Source organism: Leptonotus elevatus, chromosome 9 (assembly GCF_054856555.1).
Source record: "Leptonotus elevatus isolate MCC_2025b chromosome 9, RoL_Lele_1.0, whole genome shotgun sequence".
NCBI classification, from domain to species: Eukaryota; Metazoa; Chordata; class Actinopteri; order Syngnathiformes; family Syngnathidae; genus Leptonotus; species Leptonotus elevatus.
Genome location: NC_141247.1, coordinates 10,679,559 through 10,695,864, shown reverse-complemented (window position 1 = coordinate 10,695,864; position 16,306 = coordinate 10,679,559). Strand labels below are relative to the sequence as shown.

At 40.8% G+C, this 16,306-nt stretch overlaps 1 protein-coding gene across 1 annotated transcript in view; it reads left to right on the top strand.

Moving 5' to 3' along the window:
• The window catches only part of lingo2 (leucine rich repeat and Ig domain containing 2), a 215,464-nt gene that overhangs the window by 114,370 nt on the left and 84,788 nt on the right, over positions 1-16,306 (top strand). Inside the window, exon 4 of the mRNA XM_086085668.1 lies at positions 832-916. The gene's annotated coding sequence lies outside the window, so the exon portion shown is untranslated. The remainder of the gene's footprint in view (positions 1-831; positions 917-16,306) is intronic.

The following is a 16,306-nucleotide window of genomic DNA, read 5'->3' as shown; positions in this document are numbered from 1 at the left end:
AAATATGTCATGTTCGCCATCTAAGGGGCTGAAGGGGTTTTAATATAGGCAATTATATATATTTAAAACAAAAGAGGTCAACTAGTCATACTTGTTTACTGTTTGCTGTAGGGTACGATTCCTATCCCCACGGAAAGCAGGTGTTTAATGTATTTATTCAACAAGTTCCAAGCGTCTTCTAAAATGTTTTCACGTTAATCTTGGCTGTTTCTGTTATCTTTCATGTTTGCTATACTAATATTAACTACCAGAAGACTTTTGTTTTCCCAGTTAAACTATTTAATGGATGCCAAGATGATCAAGTACATGGGTTCGTGGAGCCCTTCAACCACACAGGTGCCGAAGAAGGTGTAATATGCCCAAAATGATTCCTGTCCTTATAGTTTCTTAGCCACGCCCACGTCGGAGCAGTGGGTTGGAATTTCCCTATGTGTTATTCCACATGTAACCAGTGTTTAATGGTTTCAAATGGTAAGTGTGCCAAATGTGGCCATTGATAGTGGAAGATGACCGTTGAAGGTCATTTTGGCCATTTCGTGTTGTACTGCACTTCAAACTCGTCCTATTGTTTGGTGGCTAACAAATATCAACCTTGTATGCTAGCAGCACTAAAAAGCAAAGAAACAGAGTCTCATTGTGTGTCGGTGGAGCCTGGTGGGAAAGTTTGATGACTCGCCATAAAAGCAATGCAATAACAGTTTCTTGGTTAGGAATATTTGCTATAAAAATGTGACCATCAAATGTCCAAAGCGCGAGCTTCTTTGGAAACACTATTGATCGTCATTATAGCTTAAAAGCCTTGCTATCATTTTCTCTTTTATCTTTGTGCAGATCAAGACTGAGAATCGGGGCAACTGCAGTGAAGGAGACGAGAAAGAGCAGGCCATGGCTGAGGGGATGATTGCTTCTCAAAGTGGTAAGCACAAGTTACATACTTGCTGGCGATTTTATTTTTTTTAAATGTTGTTGTTTTTTTCCCACTCGTGTTCGTTTAAGGTGATTGAATCCCTTTTTTGCCTGACTTGTGAAGCTTTTTAAGTGAGGCAGAGAAGGACAAAGTAGCACAGGCGTTAAACTGAGGTCAGACTGACACGCTTGCTTCTTCTTTATTCACTTGCACGTCTTGAATTTCAGCTCACCAAAGATGCTTTTTTTCCCTCCTCCCTTTTCGTATATTTGAAGCAACTGCACTTGGTATAAAATGACTAATGCTGCCTTTTTTGGACCCGCAGCACTTTGCCATGAAATCATGAGATGATGGGATTTCTTGTAAACAGGCTGACTTTTGAGTATGGTGTATAAGAATGTTACAACTGCAGCATGTGGCGCTAAATTTTTTTGCTCCACGATTTGACCTTATCGTGGCTCAAAGTGAGGCATTGGCATCATTGCGTGTGTCTAGATAGAATGGCGTCAATGCACAAAAAGTCTGACACTGTCAAATGGTGGACCCGAGCCTGGGAAAAATGGCAACTTGCATTAAGAATGGCATAGATCATTAGAACGAGGGATGGGAATCGCGCAATTCATCTTCACATATTTTGCTAATGATAGCAATGGTTTCACAATACAGCAATTGTGTCATAGTCTCCCAGGTGGGTCCTAAAAAGGTTCCTGACTTTGTTCTTGACTTGGATATTGACTGTTTTCTGACTTACTTTGTTATTTGATTCTTGACTTAGTTCCAGAAAAGAGCTTGTCTGGCACCACAAAATTTGGCTCTGTAGGTTTTCAAACTTCAGCATGAACATGAACTTTGGTTAGCATGTAAAAAAAATCTATGGAAGGAAGTGGGAAATTTCCAAGAGTCCTTCAAATGCTAATTTAAGAGATTAAAAAAATAAAAATCTAAAATCTGCTGGATTGCTAAAATAAAATATTAATAATTGCCTATAGATTCCACATAAAGCTCTACTTTTGTCTAAATGAAGCTATGAGCTTGTGAGGCCTGTTGAAACTATTTTGTCAATAAGGGCTTGACTTGACTTCAACATCATTTTTTGGCACCAAGATAGCACAATATTGCGGCAAAGCAATACTTTTATTGCTTTGGCCTGAGTGCAAAACAGTAAATAGGTGAGTTTTTCAGTAAATGATCAAGAACAGGTTTGACAAATCAATGAGCAAACTTGTGACTTTGCAAATACTGACTTGTGAATTGGAAGTTTGCAGTTTTGGTTTGAACCATCAATTTTAGATGAATTTTAAATAGTAAAGTGAATTTCAAAAAAATACTCACTTAGAAACATGGCTCTTGGCAGTATCATAAGTGGAACCACCAAAAAAGTATTAAGAATCGATGCCGTAAATCGAACAAGAAGTCTGCGTTATAGTTTTAAGTGGTCTTTTTTGCACTCTTGAATGTAGGCCATATTCATTAAGACAATAATAAAATCACCAGAAATCAGAATCTTACGGTGCATCAGAAGATATCAGATAAAGGACCAAAGCAATATCAAACTTTTTTTTTTTTGATTTATGAAGTACTTGTCAGATCTTCATGTCAGTTATCAGATTTTTTTATGGCCATATAAACGGCAATTTTTCTGAAAACTGGTGGAACTAATACTCTAATAGACCTGTACAGCATTTTCTGTGCAAAGCAGCAGTCGAGGCACGTCCGATCGCAGCTCAGCGGTCCCACGCGAGACTTTTAATTGCACGAATCAGTCTAGTGTGTCCGCCAACATGAGATTTCCTGTTTTCTTTTATTGTTTTTCTCTTGGCCCACACATCAGTCGAATGTGGTCTGATTAGATCTGCCGTCACATTTTCACATCTTAACTCTTTGACTGCCAGACGTTTTCAGAAAAGGGATGCCGACAGTGCCAGCCGATTTAAGCATTTTGACTGATTTTCAAGGTCCACAGAAAATGTTCTGTTTGGACTATGGAAACACACGTACTACCAAATGAAAGATTGGACTTTCATCTTTCATCAGAAAAAAAGAGTTTGTTTCTACCTTATTCCGTTCTTTAGTAATCAACAATAGAAAATGGTTAGTTTGACCCAATTTCGCCTGTGTTGGACCAAAATACGGAGAAATCAAGCTTTTAGTGAAACGATATTATTTCATGCATTCTAGTGAATTTGACACTTCTTTTTGTCCATGAATGATGCCACAAACACCTAAATAGTGCTTTACTTCTATAAAACACTACCACCAAGAATGAAAAAGTGTTTTTTGATAGCAAAATACGTTTATTTACATTCAACAGTGTAACAATTTGACAACAATTTGGCAAACTATTTACAAATGTGTGCAACTGTGGTGCTATTTACAAATATGTGGATGTTTCAACGACAGTTTTTCTTTTTGTAACACTCTCCTGCGTGCAAAGAGACGCAACAGCATTTGCACAAGATTGCCTCTTCGCGTGCGCCACTTTCTTGCAGGCCGTTTTTTTCCGGGGAATAGCAAGTATATACTGCAGTGTGTCATCAAGTCTAATATCAGGATCATGCTACGGTTACGTTACGGTGGTGTTACGTCTCGCTTCCCCGTGTCCTTCAGTTGCTATACCGGGTTGGTAGGAGATGTTCTGATCCATTTTATCCACTCCATTCATGGTGGCATCGTAGTCCAGAAACAGTGTCTTCTCCGTGATCAGACTGTACCCGCTCCTCCGATAAATATGCATTGGACTCGGGGTACTCTTCATTGTCCGATCGAATGTCCGCTTGTGCAGCTCCGCGTTTTCCGGCCTTAGCAGCGCTAGCCGCGCTAGCCGCGCTTTGCCGGTGGGGCTTACTACGTGTTCATAACAGTCACGTTGGCGTAGAGCTCGGAGTCATCTTCATCATCATCATCAATCTGCATTGGTCGATGCCAACTCTCCATCGCCCGATCGAATGTCCGATTGTGTAGAAGTACCCGGCCGGCTATTGTGCGCGTTTTCCGGCCTTAGCAGCGCTAGCCGCGCTAGCCGCGCTTAGCCGTGAGGCTTACTACGTGTTCATAACAGTCACGCCAAAGCTTCCAACTTTGGCGTAGAGCTCGTTGTCATCATCATCGTTGACATCAATGCGCTTTTTAGTATTGATTGATGCTTTCCGTCTTTGAAAAAAATGCTCAAGCTGAGCTGCTTGTAACCGGTTGCTTGGTCAAGCCATTGTGGCTTGGATCAGCCATTGTCTCCTCAACACTCTAGCTCCGCCTCACGTCTTCTACTGACGCCCACGGTGGGCGGCCCATCCAACCTTGTGCAAAGAGAGTCATCGCTGCCCTCTAGGGGCCAAAACGAGTCTTTGACTAATCAGATCTGCCTGATACTTTCAGCACAGCTGCCCAAGGCTTTCCTGCACCCGTTTTTGAAAAAAAAAAAAAAAACATAGGGGACGTCTTTTAACGTCCTCGGCGCCCTTCCCTAGGTTTATGCTAAACGTTTTATAACGTTTATGGCAGTCAAAGAGTTAAAAGGGAATAATGAGGCTTGAGAAGCGAGCCTGTGGAATCAATGCTTTTTTTCCCACTTTGAAGAGGCTGACATGTAAATGTTACCTAGCTGGGATTTATTAATAAATACTTAATGACATCTTTCTGAGATAGTTGAAATCCTAAAGGGGATACACTCGGTAAAAGTGACTTTTTAATTGTTTAGATACAATTAGTTGGGTTATGGAACTGCCTGCCGACCCATGAAGTGTGAAATCAAGCAACCATGTACTGTAAATCTTTTGTGAGCTGCCTATTTCTGAAAGTGTGTTTCTAATAAGCAGCACATATTTGATTTTGGGGAAATCTGCACACTAATTGACAAGTTTATTTTGGTGATGAAGTGCTGCTTCCACAAAAGAAAATGCTTTCCGTGCTGGGTAGCTGTAATTCTTGACTCTTGGTGTATTTAGATGAAAACAAACTCAAATTGATATTATTAAGACACCTGGAAATGTTTAAACTATGAAAAAACATGCCTAATGTTCCCTATTAAACCCTCCTTTTGCATTCATTTCACATGAACAGAAATAATGTTTTTGGGTCAATTTGGCCTTTATCCAGAATCAGAATCAGAAACATCAAATGTAATACTTCAATAATAACCATTTAGATAGTGTGCGCACTACAGATCACAATTGCAGTAATTCACGTGCTGCATGTTAACAGTGTTTTATCCCTTTCTTTGGTAAACCAAAACATTAATGGTTCAGTGTTGCCTGCAGTACATTTAACAATATTAAGTTGAAAACACTGCAACACTATTAATAACTCTTCAGTCAACATGCTAGAAAATAGTGTATTATGAACTAAACAGTCTGCCCTATTTTAACCCCCTTATGTCACTGTTGTGTTAATACTCTACATTTTTCTAACACATACTGAAAGCTATTTTTAATGAATTGTTTACAAACTTTAAAATGGATCAGTTTGACCAGCAACATAAACAGGCGGGTTCATTGTAGAGTTGAATATTTATTATGACTGCCTATTGTGTAATAAAGTAGACAGTTGCACTATAATCATCAAAATGGAGTGAAAAAAATAAATAAACGCCATAGCATTCATCTTGTTGTTATTCCGCTACTACTTCTCCACACACACACATCTCATTATTTTCTCCACTCGAGCTTATTGATTCATCATTACTTCCTACCAAACATATTATGGCTCCAGCACAAGTGACACCAAATTAAGTTTGCTAAATAGAATAAATAGATGCTGGCCAGTGTTTTGAGGGCTAACGTAAATGATGTTGTAAAAATGCCTCAAGTTTTAATGTGAGGCAAAGAAAAAAAAATTAAACTGTAAATAGCGACATATTGAATGACATTTTAAATGAATGTTAAAAAAAAAAAAAACATGCTGGCAAGAAATGCTCCAGTAAATGACAGAAGCTGCAACATCAATATTTGTTTTTCTTTTTAGAAAACTAATGATGCAAACAAGTCAGTAGCTGACACACAAAATGTTACATTATTTGTTTTCCCAAAATGAGTAAACAAGTTTGACGTGGCATCAAATAAATATCACTAGCCAGAGGCTGAGCTGCACTGTGTTTGTTTACAGAGCACACCTGTGACTTCATGTCCCTTTGCCATAACGAAAAATCCATGCATGTAATTAAAAAAAGTGACATCTGGTGGTCATTTTCTGATCAAAGCACAGTGCTGATGCTAGATGATAATTTGGTGGACACTCTGTTTCGTATATTTGACTTAGGCAGAGAGAGAAAAACGTGAATTGGTTTAAGCCACCAAAAGCTAATACTATAATTAATTATGTATTACACTAATTGTTAAATCACGCCTCAGATTTACACAGCTGTAATTTGAATGAGATAGTGTTTAATTATTTTTCCAGGCAATTAGCTCTTTTCACTTCAAATGTTAAATGTCACAAAAATGCTCTATTGCCAGTAATGTTGTTGTTTTGGACTACATTCTCTTATTGCTGTGTATCCATCTATATACTGTGTGTATATTTTCGGCACAAGGTTAGACAACATGGAGAACTTTTTTTTTAAACTTTACTTGCTGTCAAGAGTGACGGAGATGAGCTTGATATTTGCTGAGCGAACCTTCGTGACCGCGAGTGTCGTCATCTTCTTCGCCAATCTTGCGTCTTGCGATGGCGCTGTCAGCCTTGGTGGCCTACTTTAGCTCTGATGGACGTCCATTTCGGGTCTCTCAGCCAAATAACAGCAAGGCAACCAACATTTTCAATTGCACCTTAAGTGGCATGTTTACAGTTTTTGATACTTGAGTTTTAATGATGGATAGATTTTGACAATAATCTACATGTTGGTAATTTATGTGTGTTGTGCGGTGAGGAAATAGAGCTCCAAAGTGGCATGCAGTGACTGTAATGAAATTGTGTCTTGACAGTTATTCCTGATTACCGCCACCTTACACAATAGAAATAAGCAGGAATGCTAGAAACAATCCACAGTCAAAAAAAGTCCAGGGTATGATCAAACACTTGAATGGACACAAGATACTATCATATATTTGACATCATTAAAAAATAATAAAAAGTTTGCATGGTTTAAATGAGGGAGCTAACCAGTTATTTTGCGTGAATGACATTATTTGCATTTCTCAGTTTTTTTAATATCATTAACTTTTTACTGTTTATGAACTTTCTCAAATGTCTCAATGGGTTCGTTTTAACCAGCATATTAATATCAAACCTATGAACTTGAAATGTTCACAAAAGGGCTTCTTTTTTTTTAAAGTACGGTAATTAAAGCATGCTACTGAATTTTTGGGCTAACCTAGCGTTGTTTTTCTAAAGAAAGAACAAACATTTATATGACAAACACAAAATTGCATTTGAGGTTGATGCAAGGAAATTCTATGTGCGGCGGGTCTGACCGGGATACGAAGCGGCACCCGCCCGCCTAGCTGCCTCGGTGGTAGGGGCTGTACGCCGTGCACACACATTTTCTTTTCATTTGCGCTTCTACCGTGCGGCAAACTATGAATCGAAATACCAGCGTTTTAGTATTAGTATTAGTCCCGCTCCACTTAATTTCGGGTTATCGAAGCCCAACTCAACGTTAGCTTCACACGCACGATTGTTTTGTTCACGTGGGCTCTGCTTGCTACAATCTGGATAAAAGAGCAGAAGCGGAGTCTGGAATGGACTGCTTGTATATGAGTTCAAATATCGGAGATTTTGGATGTAGACCGATAAAATCTGATACGTTTTTTTGGCTGATTACCAGATTATACCCCAAGTTTCTGTTTATTTCTATTGGTAAAGGTGGCAGTTGTCACGACTTACTAGTTAGAGGAGCATTTTTTTAGAGGGACATGGTTCAAGGATGAATACATTAGGAAATTATCTACTTTCTCTTTTGTTGAACACAAATTATTTAATTAAACAAAAAATCTTTGTCGATACCAATGACTTATATTGGCAGGCAGAACAGTTAAAATTAACCCATTGCCATTCATACAACCAAATAATATCTATTGTTTAACAAAACTGGTACAGATTTCACACTGAGTAAAGGTGTGAGTAGATTGAGAGGAAATCACAATTATTTCAGTATATAACTTTTTTGTGCCATTTTTTGTTCAGTAGTATGCTTTGAGATTTTCCTAATGTAAAATAAGTGCCTTGTCTCCCCAAAAAAAAAAAAAGAAGTTGGGAGACACTGAATTAGTGTACCTAATTGTATGGCTTGTGTATTCAGCTTTGATGTTTTTATTCTTCTTTCAGTTTGCGTTCGTCGCTCACGGCCTCGCTAAGCAGCTTCTTTCTCCCCCTCCAAGACTTAATTAGGCGCCTGCTATTTTCCTGCGTGGAAAAACAACAGCCAACACAAACAAACAGACAACGGAAAGAAAAGCCACAGGGAGAAAGGTAGTGATAGGGAGAATACCCACAATGCACTCTGATATTGCAGTTTGCAGTTAAGCACAAAGACTGACTACCTGCTGTCTGCCCCCTCGCATAGAAAGGTTGATAATCCCCTTTTACGCGAGCGTGGTTCCTTCATGCATCACGGGCCTTCATTCTGCTCGGCCAACATGGCTGCCCAGCGCTAAACCAGCTGCGCATGCCAGGGGAAAAAACTAAATTGTGCGCTGCGCTCGACCTACTTGCCTGTATACATAAATGAGCATGTGTTGATGTATTGTTTTTGCATGCAAACACAACATACATGCATTCATGAATGCAAAACACTTGAGTGATTTAAAGCTCCGATTTGCATTCGACATGTATGTGCCAAATGATCCCTGTTTACATTAGTGTGTTAGCTCATTCTGACTCTGCATTGCTGTAACTGCTCTGACTTTATGGTTTCGCTATAATAATGTATGTGCAAAGTGGGGGATATCACTCATAACTGGCCAAAGAGTGATCACGTGAATGAAATGACAGACGCAATACGTGTAACGTACAGTACATGTCATGTCACAGAACAAAATAGTAATACATTGAATGACTAGAACACCATTGATTTCGCAAAGTGAGAATAAAAATTAGTAATTTCTACAGTATATTAATCGCAGGGCACAAATAGACAAACCACCATTCACATATTTTATTTCAATCTGAGATTATCATCATTGCCAATTACTGAATTATTGTATAAGAGAAATAGGCAGTTAATATTTCGACAACATACATTATTTTGACTAAGACTGTAGGAATGTGGTTGTGAAGGTGTGTTGGGATGAGATTGCATTTAAAATTCATGATTCTTCTGTTTGAAGTTATGATGCAGGATTTTATTTCATTGATGTGGAGCAGTCTACACACAATAAACCATTTTGCTAATAATCCAGTCATATACAAAAGGCCAAAAACTGACCAAGGCCTATCTACCTTGTATTACGGAAATGGCAATGCTGGGAGGCGTTCCTAAATCATGTGATGTGGATTTAACCAATAAAAGAACAGTACAGTCACTTCTTTGCCAGAATTTACTTTATAGGCTTTGTCACAAGCGCAAAGAGACTTGTCATATACAGAGAGTCCTCGAGTTACGACGTACGCAACCTACGTCGTTTTGATTTTATGGCGCCCCTGTGTCATCCGTAGCACCTTCTTTTTCGGTAATTTAACAGTAATCACACCATTTTGAAGTTATTTAAAGTTGTGTTGTTTCCTCCAGCAATGGGCGTCCATCGAGCAGGTTGGCTTGCCACTAGGCGCATCACATTTCCGTGTTTAAGTTTCCGTTAGCTCCACTTTGCCGTCCGTCAGCAATAAATGTCCGTGCGGAAACACGAAATATTGGTTCCGGCAATTTCCGGGTGGCGCAAATATGTTTTTTTTTTAATTACTGTACAAAGTATTTTGATGTAAATATCGACTTTAACGGTGAAATCCGACAAAGTTGAAATTCGGGTTACATCGCCAGTGTAGGAACGGAACTCAAGCACTCCCTATAATGTGATCATACCTAACCAGTTTTTCATGATAACTGCCACCATATACTATAAAAATAAAAAGAAGGACTAGAAATAATCTAGTGCCAAATAACAGAGGTGGGCAGTTCCGTCTCCCCTCTGGCCCCGTCGCTGACGCATGTCCACATTTTTGGCGAGTGCTTTATGACGCGAAGCCTCGAAACAATACACACACTGAGAAAGCCTGTCTGTACTGACCCAAATCAACGGACGGAAACTTGGTGCTCATTCCCATACTTGCCAACTTTCCCGATTCACACAGGAGACTCCCAAATTTCAACCTGATTTCCCATTTGGCTCCCTATCAGTCTTTTTTCCCGCTAATCTCCAGATTTTACAGTGAAGTAAACCGTTTACAATGTGGGGAATATTTGACACAATATCTGGCAACCCTGGCCTGCTTGCACGGTAAGCAACCGGTTACGAGACTCCCTCTGGAGGCAATGATAGTCAAGAAGCCTTAATTATACCCATAGTACTTCCAAGATTCTAGGGGCAAAGCAGTTTTCATAAGTTTTCTGAGGGCGGTCAGTTTTCAGGCCAGTCAACGTCGGTCAGTCGCCCCTGTCGACGAATGCATGCCAGTCGTCTTATCTCACCCTTTCCCCCGCCCTTTCCCCCACCCTTCCCCTTTAAGTATGCAGTCTGTATTTTTCGAGGCTTCGCGTCATAAAGTACTCGCCAAAAATGTGGGCATCCGTCAATGACAGCGGAGAGACGGAAGTGCCCACCTCTGCTAAATAATGTGATCTCTCTTTTCACCATTTATTAATGACAACGCATTACTTTGCACAATCAAACTAAACAAGTATGGCATATTCATGGGCATCTCACATATAAACAAAGAACCAACTACATCCACCGAGTAGACAAAGCCTCATAGTGGGCGACAGGGAGCAATATGCCTCCATCCGCCAAGGAGACCACTTTTATGTTTCTAGTGTTCATCCGGCTGCATCCGAATATTATACACCAGGCATCGTCAATGGACGCCTAAATCCACTCTTTAAAAAAAAGAATGGAAAAAAACAACTCGCCTCAGCAGGTGTTGGGGAAATAAATATTTCATGCGACTCTTTCCACCATTGAAAAGTGTCAGTGACAGAGATCAATAGTAATAAAGGTATCTGGCTATGCACAGATATGGTCGTCGTGAGAGGCTAAGACGATTTCAAATAGCTGCGAGTACATTTTTTGATAGTGTGCTGTAACTCTGGCAGTAGGCTTATTTACTGGAGTTGCATTTTTTTGCTCACATACATTCCTGTTGGGTCTTGTTAATGCATATGGAGCATGCAACCAAACTGCTCTGGACACAAAGTGCACTCACATCACTTTTAAAGTCATTTTGCTTTAGCAAAGAGTACTATGTAAGTAAAAATACTAGTATTTTATTTGAATAAGATCAAATTCCCAGGCTATTATTTACATTACTAAAGAACAACTGACATCTTGGTCAATAGAAACAAACCAAATTACTAGGAAAAAAAATTAAATCTAAAAAATAAAAAAATCTTCTCATGGGCTCACCACATGTGGGAGGAGCCAAAGAGGTCAGGTGCAGTGTGAGCTGGGTGGCGGTCCAATCCTGGCTCTCGGTATGTGGAATGTCACCTCTATGGCACGGAAGGAGCCTGAGCTGATGTGTGAGGTCGAAAAGTTCTGACTGGATATAGTTGAGCTTGCCTCCACACACAACTTCGGCTCTGGTACCAGTCTTCTTGAGTGGGGCTGGACTCTCTTCTACTCTGCAGTTAGCCGTCGTGATAGGCGCTGATCAGTTGTCGGCATACTTATTGTCCTCCGTGTTGGTGCCTGTACGTTGGGTTGAGAGTGTAACATCCCTCTACCCTCGGGTGGGGGAACTGATCCTGACTGTTATTTGTGCCTATGCACCAAACAGCAGTCCTGAGTAGCCACCCTTTTTGGAGTCTTTGGGGAGCATGCTGGAGAGCTCTCCTGCTGGGGACTCCATCGTTCTACTGGGGTATTTCAGTGCGCACGAGAGCAATGACCTGGAGGGATGTGATTGGGAGGATTGGCCTTAGAACATGAGCAGTGTTGTGTTATTGACTTCTGTGCTCATCACGGATTGTTCATAATCAACAACATGTTCAGAAATAAGGGTGCCAACCAGCAACGAGCAGAACCTTGCCCACGTCACGGTGGAAGAGGTTGACACGGAGTCTGAGTGGACCATGTTTTGTTGAGGTAGGCAAGTGGAATGTAGCTTTGGCGGTCACTGAGGCAAAAACTCGGGCATGGGTGGAGTTTGGTAGTACCATTGAGAATAACTTCTGGATGGCTTCTAGGAGATTCTGGTCCACCATATGGCATCTCAGGAGGTGGGAAGCAGTGCACAAATAACACTGTGTACAGTAGAAATGGGGGAACTGCTGATCTTGACCCAGGACATTGTGAGCCAGTGGAAAGATTACTTGAAAGATCTCAATTCAACCAACACACCTTCCCATGAGCAAGCAGAGTCTGGGGTCTCTGAGGCTGACTTTACTATTTCTGTTTAAAAGGGACCTTGGTGGAAAGCCCCCGAAGTTGGATGAGATCCATCCAGAGTTCATAAAGACTCTGGATGTTGTTGAGGCTGTCCTGGTTACCACGCCTTGCAACATGGACATCGGGGAGACCCAGGACAGTGCCTCTGGATTTGGAAGGTATTGATAGCGGCCTTCCTTTTTTAGAAAGGGGACTGGAGTATGTGTTCCAATTTTGTTTGGGACAGCTGGAGAGGAGGATCTGCCGGTAAGTCGAATCTCACATTCAGGATGAGTAGTGTGTTTTTTGTCCTGGTTGGGGAACAGTGGGCCAGGTCTTGACCCTCAGTTCTCGAGTTCTTGAAGGTGCATCCGAGTCCGCCCAACAAGTCCTATACCGTATGTGTTTTCTGGAAGATGGCATTTGAACGTGTTCCGAGGAAAGTTCTTTGGTGGGGTGTTTCGGCAGTATGGGGTCATGAACCCCCTGATACGGACTGATTGGGGCCTTTACAACTGGTGTCACAGTTGTTTTAAAAAATCTTGCCAGCTCAAATAACTTTGCTTAAGTTAAGTAATATATATCCTATTTCATTACACTTTTCCTATTATTTAAGACCATATTTATTTTCCATAATGGGTAGTCTAAGAGCAAGTTTTGTGGGGGGAGACATTCTACTGTTAGAATCTCTTGAATTGAGCAGGTTGGAGCCATCATACTGCCATGGTCGATTTATAATTTGAAAAAAATGGCTGAGGAGCTGTACAACAAAATTGCAGGAAATTAGCTGAAGAGGAGCGTCGCTACACCTAACAAGCAAGAAGGCGCTGAGTGAAAGCGAACATGAGTGCTGGCCCATCAATATTCTGTTGGCCGCATTCCAAGAAAACACACACAAAAAATACCCTTCCACTATCTGCTTTTCCCCCCTCCCTTCTTCTCAACTGCAATGTTTCCAGTGGCCCCGGACGATGCGGCTGACACAACCTGCGGAATTTTAACAATATCGTCAAAGTCCCTCGAGGTGGCTCGCGCGCTAGCTTGTCGGCCATCGTATTAGAGATGCCCGCAGGCGGACTTAGCGAGTCGTGGCTGCTAATTAAAAGGAAGAGGCCAGGGCCTTAGGTGAACTTTTTAATGGTTGCTTGGATGCGTTTGTAACACCACTGACAGTCGACTGTGATTTTAGAAAGAAAAGGGATTACTGCATTACGGCGTCTTGTATACGCACACACGCACAGACCACACACACACACACACACACACACACACACCCCCACACACACACACACACACACACACACACACACACACACACACACACACACACACACACACACAAACAGGCTACATCTTATTGAGTTATCAATTCAGGGTTTTGTAGAATTGTTCATGTGCTATGCCAAAATGTGAACAAAAAAAATTCTAGTGTTTATCTTGTTAGTTTGCTAATGAAGATTCCCATTTGAAGTTAGTATACTGCTAGTAGCATTTATTTATTTATTTTTTAATAGTACTGTGATTTGAATACTGGTCCAAATTGTAAGTGGCTCCAGCTGTAAATTTATATGGTTCTTGATCTAAATTATATGTACTGTGCAGTGAGGATAGGCAAGGTAGGCATTGCCTACCCCAGGCTGAAATGAAAGTTGAAACCGTTTGTCCTTTTCTATTTATTTTAATTATTTATTTCATTTCAGAAAGCCTACACTACCTATAGGTTTAAAAGTGACAACATTAGGTGATTTAAATACCTCAATTAAAAATGACTTATTACTTTGTCTGGCCTGCAGGCAAAAATGCTGCAAAAATTATCCTCCTGAAGGCACACCGCTACTGTGCTTTTCCCAGTCCTGTTTGCGTAGCGATGTGTGTTCGCGCTTGCGTAGTCAGTTTCCCAGTAGAAAAGTCCTTTACGCAAATAGGCAGATCGCCATGCAGCTTTTTTACGTTGCTGTACGTTCGCACAGTGCATTTGTGAATTCAAAACACACTTCGTGCACAGCAAAGCGGTAAGATGACGCCACCCTGGAGAATATAAAACTATTTTCACGCCTTTCTTTTGAGGAAAAACGCCATCTTTTGAAGGATGGGAGACCAACGCCTTAGCTACCGCATCTTCAGCAAAGTAAGGGACAAAGAATTATTTGTACTTTTCACAAAGAATGATGCAAAAGGAAAGATTTGCTTTGATTAACTGTCTGTTTCACTTTACATGGTGTTTGGCATTGCTATTGCTAGCTTGATTTTGTGAGGAATTAGTCTGTTTTACAGGGAGATATTAACTTTATTACATTCTTTCCGGGTTTGAAATTGTCCGTTTTTCGTTGTGCGGCAAATGGTAGTGTAGTAGTTTAGTGTGGCTGGCAGACTGCACACTGGCTGACGGTGGCCCAGTGGCAAATGTTGAGCTGCCGTACTCGAGGCGACGGGTACTGAACCCCGCTCGAAGTGAAGAAAAAAAAGTAAGACTTTAAAAGAGAGTATTATTTTTTTCTACCCATACAGAGGAGGCATATGTTAAAATAGTTTGAATGTATGGCATCGTGTATCTGGGCATCAAGTATCTCGAGGTCAGGCTGAGTGCCCTCTTTTTTTGGAAATGAAAATATGGACACCCTAGGATGCATTGTACACTCGCCTGCCGACACACAATTAAAAAAAAAAATCTGTATCTATTTGTGGCTTGCGATCGCCTTGCAGCCACTTCAGAGTGTACACTGCATCTTGTCCTAAGACAGCTGGGATAGGCACCAACACGCCTGTGACCCTAGTGAGGATAAGATTAATGAATATTATGTTGTTTCAAGTTCAAATTCTTTGTGGTTTCTTCAAAGTTGGAATGTTATGTGGTTATTATGTGTTTTCTCGTCCTATGTAGTTCCTGTTAAATGGGGTTCTTGGTCCAAATTGTATGTGATGCTTTGTCCAAATGTATGTGGATCCAGGTTATATGTGGTTCCAGTTCCAGATGTCCTTTTAAGTCTCCAAGGCTTGATATCATGCTTCCTACTATATCTATTCATAATGTTAGGATATTTTTATTAAAGCAGCAGGAACAATCTTTTTGTCATGTGGTCCATTTCAACATCATAAATATTTTAGATTTATGCCGATGCTGAGCATTTACGTGGAGATATACGAGGTGGGCAACCAATGAGACTACATTTTATGTGTTCATTTGGGAGCTGTGAGTGGTGGGATCCGTGGGTGAACGGTCTCCATCATACTGCTTGAGTGAAGGTAATGCTGACCTTTTAGATTGTTGCGCTCATGGGTTGTAAGGTACGATTGAGTCGAGAGGCGGCGAGCGGTCATCCCCCTAATAAAACCAGCTGGGAACATAGCCAGGCTATTTTTAGATAACGATGCAGGTCATTGGAAAGCAAGTCATGCACTCCAAAGGTGGTTCATTCATGAATCACTTGGGCTAATGTCATTAGTCTTTGTACTGGTTCACAAATCCAATCACGAGTCTGCTAGCTGGTTGCTGCTCAGTACACAAGGCGTGTTAGCAGGCTGGCTGGAAACACAGTGGTCTCAAAAGTTGAATCAGCTAAATGATTGGAATTGACGGATTCACAGAAACAGTGGACTTAGATGAGTGCAATGAACTGGGAGACTGATTGGACTTCTCAGACTCACTGGACACAAAGTGGACTCGGATGATTCAGTTGAATCGGTTGACTGACTTGAGGTAACGGACTCACTGGAAATACAGTGGTCTCAGATGAGTCAGTTGAAGTAACAGACTGTCTAAGATCAGCAGACTCACCAGAAATAAAGCAAATGTCATTTGAACCGCCACAGACTCACTTGATTTGGTTTGCTGACTAAAGTTAACAGACTCATGGAAATAATAGACTCAGATGAATTGGGAGACATACTAGCGTTAGCGGACTCACCAGGAATGTTGTTGACTTTAACGATTCAGTTGAATTGGTTGTCT